Genomic DNA, 8858 nt, shown 5'->3' with positions numbered 1-8858 from the left:
AAGTTACCAGACCAGGGTTGCAAAAAAATGCAAGGCTTAGAAGCCTGCAGCAAAGAGATACAGAAAACGGCACTGCCATCTAGTAGTCATCTGGATGTTTGCAGTCTGGATCTAGTAGCCTTGTTACTGAAGCTAATCGTTAAAATGTATAAAAAAATAAAATAACACTATCCCACCACCACCACAAAAATAACTTGGTGTTTTTTCAAACTTTCCAACTCTTAAGAAGTATGGAATTGTGGCAATTGGTCTACATTGCTTTAAAGGTCCCCAAACTTGGCAACTTTAAGATTTGTGGATTTCAACTCCCAGAATTCTCCAGCCAGCATAGTCTTAAAAGTTGCCAAGTTTGGAGATCTCTGTTTAAAGCAGGGTTCTTCAAACTTGGCATCTTTAAGGATAGTGGACTTCAACTCCCAGAATTCTTCCTCTGGTCATGTTAGCTGTGGAATTCTGGGAGTTGAAGTCCACAAGTCTTTAAACTTGCCAAGTTTGAAGACCCTTGGTTTAAAGCAGTGGCCCCCAACCTTTTTTGTGCTGCGGCCTGGTACCGGCATCACAAAATCATCTGCGGCCCAGTACCGGCATCAGCACGCACGGCAAGGCGAGCCGAGCGACCGGCCAGCCAGCCGTCCCCCGCTTCTCCCCGCCACCTTCAACTCCTCCTTTGTACCTGTGTCAATGGGCTTTGCGACGGCTTTGCGGCGGTCACTCGGCTCACCTTGCCATGCGTGCTGAAAGAATCCTCGCTTGAAGCCACCCCCCCCCTCGATGAAATTAAGGAACGAGGATTCTTTCAGCACCCAAACGCCGCTTTCTACCTGGAAAAGCTCATGGGAAGCACTTTTTCATCAAAACAAGATGGCAGTGCCCAGCAAACCGGCGGCCCGGTAGAAATTGTTCCACGGACCGGTCCCGGTTCGGGGACCGGTGGTTGGGGACCCTGGTTTAAAGGAAGAGGTGTCAATCTTTTGGCAGCCCCGAGTGGCAGAAAGACTGTGATATTGTTGAGGTGTGGAAACAGGGGGCCCAAGGTTCACCCGCAGAAATGGGTCTCTCTCCCTCCCTCCCCCCCCCTCTGTTTTTCTCTCTCTCACACACACAGTCAAGGTTATATGACAGCAGATTAGGAGGGTATATCGTAAGGAAACAAACAAAATGTTAAAAAGTTATGATTATTATATAGTTACTTATCAATGCACTTAAATTACATAAAAGTAACCAAAATATCTTTACAATCCCCAAGGCACGTCACAACTTTTGAGCAATGTTTGGAAACTGAAAGCTGGAAAATTTGATATGCCCTAAACCGTTTGTTCTAAAAGGGAAGAACAGGATGGCTACGTATGTCTAAATAATATTTTGGAAGCCTGACTGAACTATCACTTCAGTACTATGTTCAGGTAGTCCTCAATGTGCAACCACCATTAAGCCCAACATTCATGTTGCTAAGTGAGAAATTTGTTAAGTGAGTTGGCCCCCATTTTACGATTTTTCTTACCACATTTGTTAAGTAAATCACTGGAATTGTTAAATTAGTAACCTGGTTGTTATGTGAATCTGGCTTCCCCGTTGACTTTGCTTGTCAGAAGGTCGTAAAAGGGGAATCACATGACCCTGGGATGCTGCAAGTGTCATAAAATATGAACCACTTGTCAAGCATCCAAATGTAAATCACGGGACCATGGGGCTGCTGCAATGGTCATAAGTGTGAAAAATGGTAATAAGTTTCTTTTTTCAGTGCCGTTGTAACTTTGAACAGTCTTTAAACAAACTGTTGTAAGTAAAGGACTATCTGTATTGGTAAGACTTAACCATAGTCTTTCTGTATTTTGGATATAAACATCTTTACCATATGGAATTTCAATATACATTAGTCCTCGACTTATGATCACAATTGAGCCCAAAGTGTATGTTGCTAAGCAAGATGTATGTTGTTAAGCGAGTTCTGCCCCATTTTACGACATTTCTTGCCACAGTTGTTAAGTGAGTCATGGCAATTGTTAAGTTAGTTACATATTTGTTAAGTGAATCTGGTCAACTCATAGACTTTGCTTGTCAGACGGTTGCTAAAAGTGATCACATGGCACTGCAGTTGTCATAGACATGAATTGGTTGCCAATTGAATTTTGATCACATGACCATGGGGATGTGGCGTAAGTGTGAAAAATTGTCATAAGCCACGTTTTTCAATGACTTTGTGACTTTGAACAATCACGAAATGAACTGTTGTGTTGTAAGTCAAGGACAACCTGTACTCCTTTCATTTTTGTGTGATTTGTCTATTGAAATCCTTTGGTTCATAATCCAAAGTTGGAGTCTCTTTTTCATTTTCTTATTTTTCTATGTCTGTTTCCCCCTTCAATAACTTTACAAAATTTAATGTAATTATGCTTCTTAATCTTCCAATGTCTCTCTGAAATTAATTATATTATGAATAACTAAGATTCCTCCTGATACCTTTGTTTTTCTTGGCTTTGGTTTCTCTTGGCAATTTCCATCCTATTCTAACAATTGACTTTGAATCTTATGTTTCTTCATCTTTGGTAATCTCTTCATATTCTTAACACCTTATTTTATTTCATTCCACAGTTCTTATGGTTCCTTATCAATGTAGTTCCGAACCTCAAAAGAATTCCTGATACTTTCCTTAAAAATGGTAGAGATTCTTGTACTTGAGTCAAACTTGGAACTTGTACATGAGTTCATGAACTGTTCCATAGTTAGCCCTGACCAGGTCTTCATTGTTACAATGGAGGTTTCAATTGTCTTGTACTAATAATATAGTAAGTTGGATTTCTGTGTATTCTATTTGGTAGATGGTTGTTTGGAGACTGTATTTGCAATGAAGAAATTACCAGATTGCCAAAGCTAATAAATGATTTCTGTTTCTTACTCCTACAGTTCGACTGTTTCTTTACTGTTTCCAGTTTTGGCTTTCCAGTCTCCAACAATAAGTAGCACATTTTGCTTGCATGTTCTGCTGATTTCAGATTAAATTTGACCATAAAACTCATCAACCTCCTCTTCTTTTGCATCTATGATAGGGGCATAAACTATCTTATTAAATTATTGTCCAGGAGATCTAATTTATATTATTTGGTTATTGACTACATTGACAAACATTGTCTCGATTATGTCTTGCTATGACTTGAGTATGCTATTATCAAATAACTGCATTATCAAATAAAAGTGTTATAAGAAGAAATTCAAATGTCTACAATTTATGTAACTAAGACCCCAAACATGCTTTGATTTTGTTCAGATAAAAATAGTTTATGGTCATGTCTAGAGAACAGGACTCATCCCCTGATTCCATCACACTCAATTTATTCACTTTAAATGCCACCAACACTCAGTATAAGATCACTGAGTAGGTGGCTGGTGCCCCCCATATTTTAAGTCTGGCCACTCACCATAAGATATACCTGGAAATGTATATAGCCTTCCTACTTCCTCGCTTTTTATTTGCTTCCTGTCTCCTGTAAAATAGAGTTAATTCAAAGCCTTTTGCAATCAATGTCATGGGTGCCTTTAAAGACATATATATTATGGTCAGTTGATATATTAGTTGATAAGGCAACTAGTAGCTTAAGCCTTCCTTCCGTCCTGAGGGAAATGCATATCAGATGTCTGCGCAGTAGAAGTACCGTAGCTGACTTTTATACTTATGAATCAGCTAGCTTTATGTGTGACCTGGGGGAATCAAATGTTCAGACACTGAAAAGGAACCATATTTTAATGTGTGAATGCTAATGTATTTGACATTTATACAGGGATGGGATTCATATACTAGATTGTAGTTAGATATATGGGAATTGATAACAAATGGCATGGTGGTAGCTATCTATCATAATGATTGATAACTGGTTACATATATTCCATGTATCCCACAAACATGTCTTCATGTCATGCAACTATCTCTAACTCAGTTGGAGGGTGCAAATTTTTATCTTTTTAAAAAATTATATGGAGATTGAGACAGAAGTGGTTTGCTTGGGGTTTCTAATTGCTTTTGAATTCTCTGCAGTAGCTTCTGATTGGCAAGAGAACATGCAAATACTGATATCTATTTTATGCTGTTTTAACTAATCCATGGGAACTTAGATCTTTAGATTTTCAAGACTAGGCTGCCAGAATGCTTTGCTGCTGTCTAGCGGTTGTCCAGATTTTGCAGACAGATCTCATAAAGTAGTAACTGCAAAATGGTTGTAAAATATATTACTGTATGACTGAGCTTCCTTATTTCAAATAAAATTCCAGTTATAAACATACCCTTAAGATATTCTGCTTGCATCTTATTTTAGATGATGCCTGGCTTCTGTATGCAGTGGTGGAATAATTTTGAAGCTCTATTTGAAAGCCTTGATCATAAATCTGGACGTTTGAGGAATGTCTGCAACTAATAGATCAATGATGATACTAGGGTATCTAGTATGAGCTCACAGGCTCAAAACTGAAAAAAACATAGTCAGAAAGAATGCTTGGTCTGCCTGGAAGTATAATGGTTCTTAACTTTGATTGTTAGACCTGCCCCTGTCCCTCTGACTGATGATGACATCCGACCTCTATGAGGAAAATCCAAGAGCTACATTCTCATGTACGTCTTTGACGGCACCATTGGAAGTAAAACCAAAGGTGCTCCAGAGGAATAGGTGGTATAGTTTGCGAATAAATCTGGTGAATAGGTAGTAAGTTCTATTTATCAGTCAGTATATTTCTCAGGAAATAACCTCATGGTGCAGTCCTGCACCGAGCCTTTCCTAGACTGTCAACATAAGCAAAACTGATCTCTGTTGTTCATGCTCTAATGAGAGGGTAAACGGGAAAGATAGGGGTGGGGTGGAAATGGGGGGAGGGGGTTTCCCCTTTCCAATTGTTTCTGATTCTAGGAGGCGGTGCTCATCTCCATTTCTTAGTGGAGGTAGCCAGCTGAATACATTTGTTGTCTGAAGATATTTCCAAGGTCATGCAGCCAGTATGACTATATGCCAAGGAACACGGAATGCTGTTACCTTCCAACCAATGTGGTACTTGTTTATCTACTCAGTATTTATCTTCTCACATTTGCATGCTTTCTAACTTCTAGATTGGCAGAAGCAAGGGCAAGTAACGGGAGCTCACCCCATTGTATGGTGCTCGGGTCTCAAACCCAGGGTGTCAGTTTTCCAGTGTGTTTAACTGCTGAGCCATCACATCCCCGCTCACAAGTGATAGTAAGCCATGATATTTGATTGTGGTTTAGGATGTGCTATTTCCAGCCAATTATAGCTCCTAAATTACAGGTGGTTCCTAAACTATCCTGGCAATACTAATCCAACTAATGTTTGTGGAAAATCATTTCCATTCATCTTGCCTCCTGCCTCAAGTAACGATTTTACTCATAAGGCTGAAAGAATGGTCTTTTCTATAGAAGCAGTACTTAGGGACTTTTACAAGTATATACGGTATTTGGTCATTTCTTTATTGTTTCACTACAAATATAAATGACAACACCCACCCACTCCCTGGCCTCCTTTATATGTTTCCAGAAAAGCTAAAGTAACCCCCCCCCTTTTGTTATACTACAAGATACAAACAAAGAATAAACACAATCCGTTGATTTATAAGCAATTTCCAATTAATTCTCTTGTAATGATAAAAACCTCTCTTGCTATTTATTAAAGTTTTCCCCACAGCATTACATATCTCTTTAATTAAGATCAGCAATGAACTAATGCTTTCCTTATTCCCCATTGCTTTCAATTAGTCATTCATTGATCATTATCTGGAAGACACATGATAATTTACAGAAGAAGAACAAACATTGGATAAATTCTTTAGAAATTATGCTTCAGGAGATATAATGGGGAAAGAGGTAATAGGGAAAGTATTGCAAGGAAAAACTACTTGCTTCATACAGTACTAAGACAAAAGTTATAGCAGCATTTAATATCACTGTAAATTTTACCCAATGAGACATGCCTTGATTTTATAGAAAAGTGAGCTTCTCTCAACAGATCCCATTTTTTGAATTGGGAGTCACTGGCATGAAGCATGGTAAAGAATGAAATGCTTTACATGGTGATAATGCTGTCCCTTCTGAAGCTCCAATCAACATTTTTCATGGGAATTAACATGGAATGTCTAGTGTTTGACTGCAGAAAGGTGCTGTTCTTACAAATAGTGTGTATTTAGTTCTCTTTCATAATGAGGAAATGAATTTCAAAATATTTTTAAAAATCTTTATTTATTTATTGAATGTATTTGCCATCGATCTCATAATGAACTGACTCTGGATGGCTTCCAGCATGAAAGAATAGAATCGAATAGATTTCTTTATTGGCCAAGTGTGATTGGGCACACAAGAAATTTGTCTTGGTCCAAATGCTGTCAGTGTACATAAAAGAAAAGATATATTTGTCAAGAGTCAAGAATCATAAGGTACTTTGTAAATAGTTGGACAGTATTGAGGAAATTATTTGTTTAGCAGAATGATGACATTCAGGAAAAAACTGTTCTTGTGTCTAGTTGTTCTGGTGTGCAGTGGTCTATAGCATCGTTTTGAGGGCAGGAGTTGAAACAGTTTATGTCCAAGATGTGAGGAGTCTGTAATATTTTCACAGCCCTCTTTTTGACTCGTGCAGTATACAGATCCTTGATAGAAGGGAGGTTGGTAGTAATTGTTTTTTTCTGCAGTCCTAATTACCCTTTGAAGTCTGTGTCTGTCTTGTTTGGTTGCAGGATTAAAGCATTAAAACCCTAACAAATAATGCATATATCATTTTCTGTTGGACAATTCAGACATTTGAAGTTCAGATGATAAATCTCTTTCTTTACTGCAGTTGAAACCAGTTAAAAACTGCATTCAACAATAGACAAAGGTCACAGAGTAAGCAGAATCACAGATATGATCCTTCTCTTTGCTCAGTGACACAGTGGCTATGTTGCCATGACTTACTGATGGCAAAAGAGCCAATCATGTTTTAATCTATTATGTGGTGCAAACCTAGCCTGAATGGTTCGATCATTGTTCAGTGAATTGTACAAGTAATTGTGCTGAGTAAACTTGATTAAGTTAATCCTGAGTAAGCATACTAAGGGGGCACAGATAAAAAGAAAAAAAGACACTTGCATCATGGCATATTTCTTCCCCAGCTTCTGCGTGGTTCTTTTCATCTGTTTTGCAGTGTCATCCTTCAAGATTTTTCTCCCTTTGCTTTGCTTCTTTCAGCTGTCATAAGTAACGGGTGGAGGGTGGGGTTGGAGGGGGGAATGGTTATGGGAAGTGAGCTGGAGGTGTTACAAACCAGAACTGTATAAGCTGGCGGGGGGGGGGGTACATTCTTGCTTAGGTTTCTATCCTATGCTATGCGCAGCTGCAACTCTTTATCAAACTATGTCAAGGTCAACGGACAGAAGCCTCATCACCACCTGGAGATGCTCACATGATGATATACACAACTTTTAATTGGATGAGCCAATTGAACTATTGGGGGTGGGAATGTTGCCATTACTTTGTATATGGGATTTATGCGCCCATTTTCTCAGATTCAGAAGTCTTTTGTTGCTACCACTTGATTTCCAGTAAAAGATATCTTTTTTCTGATTAAAAGAGTCTAAGTATTTCTTTCTTGGATTTTGAATGGAGCACCAGCTGACATGCAGGATGTTTTGTTTTAAATGCTTTAAAAATAATAATAAAACAGAACAAAGGAGGAAAAACTGCTCTTTGAGTATTAGACAGAGTCAATTAGAGTATTAGACAAATCAGTTGCCTTCTTGGCAGATTGGGAGAAGACTGAAGTCTGGTTTGAGACCTCTTTGGGAAGAATGTGATGGATAGTCTGGATCTTCCTCATTCCCCATCTATAGGAGCTGCTAGTCTTGTTTCCAAGGTGATTCGTCTCATTTTTACTCTACACTTACTTATGTTCTCAAGAGTTGCAAGAAAGAAGCTCATGGCTTGCTTTCTCCAAGAAACTTTGTAAAAAGGTGTGGTAGAAGCAAAAATACTGAAATAAAGCAACAGAGGAATGATTGGTGACAATGGAAGAATTTGCTGAGAGCGCAAAACTGATGTGTTTGATTGGAGAAAGGACAAATGTGACTGAAAATGGTTTATGGACGTTTTGCTGAAAATGGAAAAAACATGAATTTGTGATTTTTGGGTGTGATGGTTAGAAAGGGTAGACAATAAGGGGGACTATTTGTAGTGGAGGTCTAAGATATCAGATTAACAGAGTTGGAAGGGACCTTGTATTGGTGGGCGAGGTCTGATGGTTTTTGGTTGGGCTGTTTATTGTTGGGTTTTTGGCAGTTCCTTAATCGGGGTATTATTTACTTCTTGATTGTTAGTCTGATGTTGATTGCCATGTTAATCTATACTCATCTGGGTCTTGACTGTTGTGGGTAGATGTTTTGGTCTTTCTGTTCCTATGTTTGGCTTGTTGGTTGTCTTTTTTATACGGTATGTAGATGTTGTTTATGTCTGTGTGTTTATTGATGGCTGATTTGTCTGAGTCCCAGGCTTCCAGGAATTCTCTAGCATTTTTGGACTTAGTTTGGTCTAGGATGACCATGGTTTCCCAGTTGAAACTATGGTTAAGTCTGTCATATTCTGAAATTAAAGATTTCTCTTTATGTCTTCTGATTACTACTTAAGTGCTCATGAATGCATTCTGCTAATCTTTTGCCTGTTTGTCTGTTGCAGTCTTTACACTATACAGATTGTCTTCAAGTTACAACCATTCAGTGGCTGAAGTTACAATAGCACTGAAAAAAGTGACATGACTGTTTTTCATACCTACAACCATTGCAGTATCCCTGTAGACACATGATCAAAATTTAAGCATTTGGCAACTGACTCATATTGGTGG

General features: G+C 38.5%; 1 long non-coding RNA gene across 1 annotated transcript in view; it reads left to right on the top strand.

Moving 5' to 3' along the window:
• The window catches only part of LOC113455320 (uncharacterized), a 42823-nt gene that overhangs the window by 1415 nt on the left and 32550 nt on the right, over positions 1 to 8858 (top strand). The gene's annotated exons all lie outside the window — the stretch shown is intronic.

The sequence above is a fragment of the Pseudonaja textilis genome, chromosome 1 (genome assembly GCF_049901715.1).
Source record: "Pseudonaja textilis isolate UNSWEBS1 chromosome 1, rPseTex1.2, whole genome shotgun sequence".
Classification (NCBI taxonomy): domain Eukaryota; kingdom Metazoa; phylum Chordata; class Lepidosauria; order Squamata; family Elapidae; genus Pseudonaja; species Pseudonaja textilis.
Note: the sequence above shows the minus strand (reverse complement) of the source record. Positions and strands in the feature narration are given on the sequence as shown.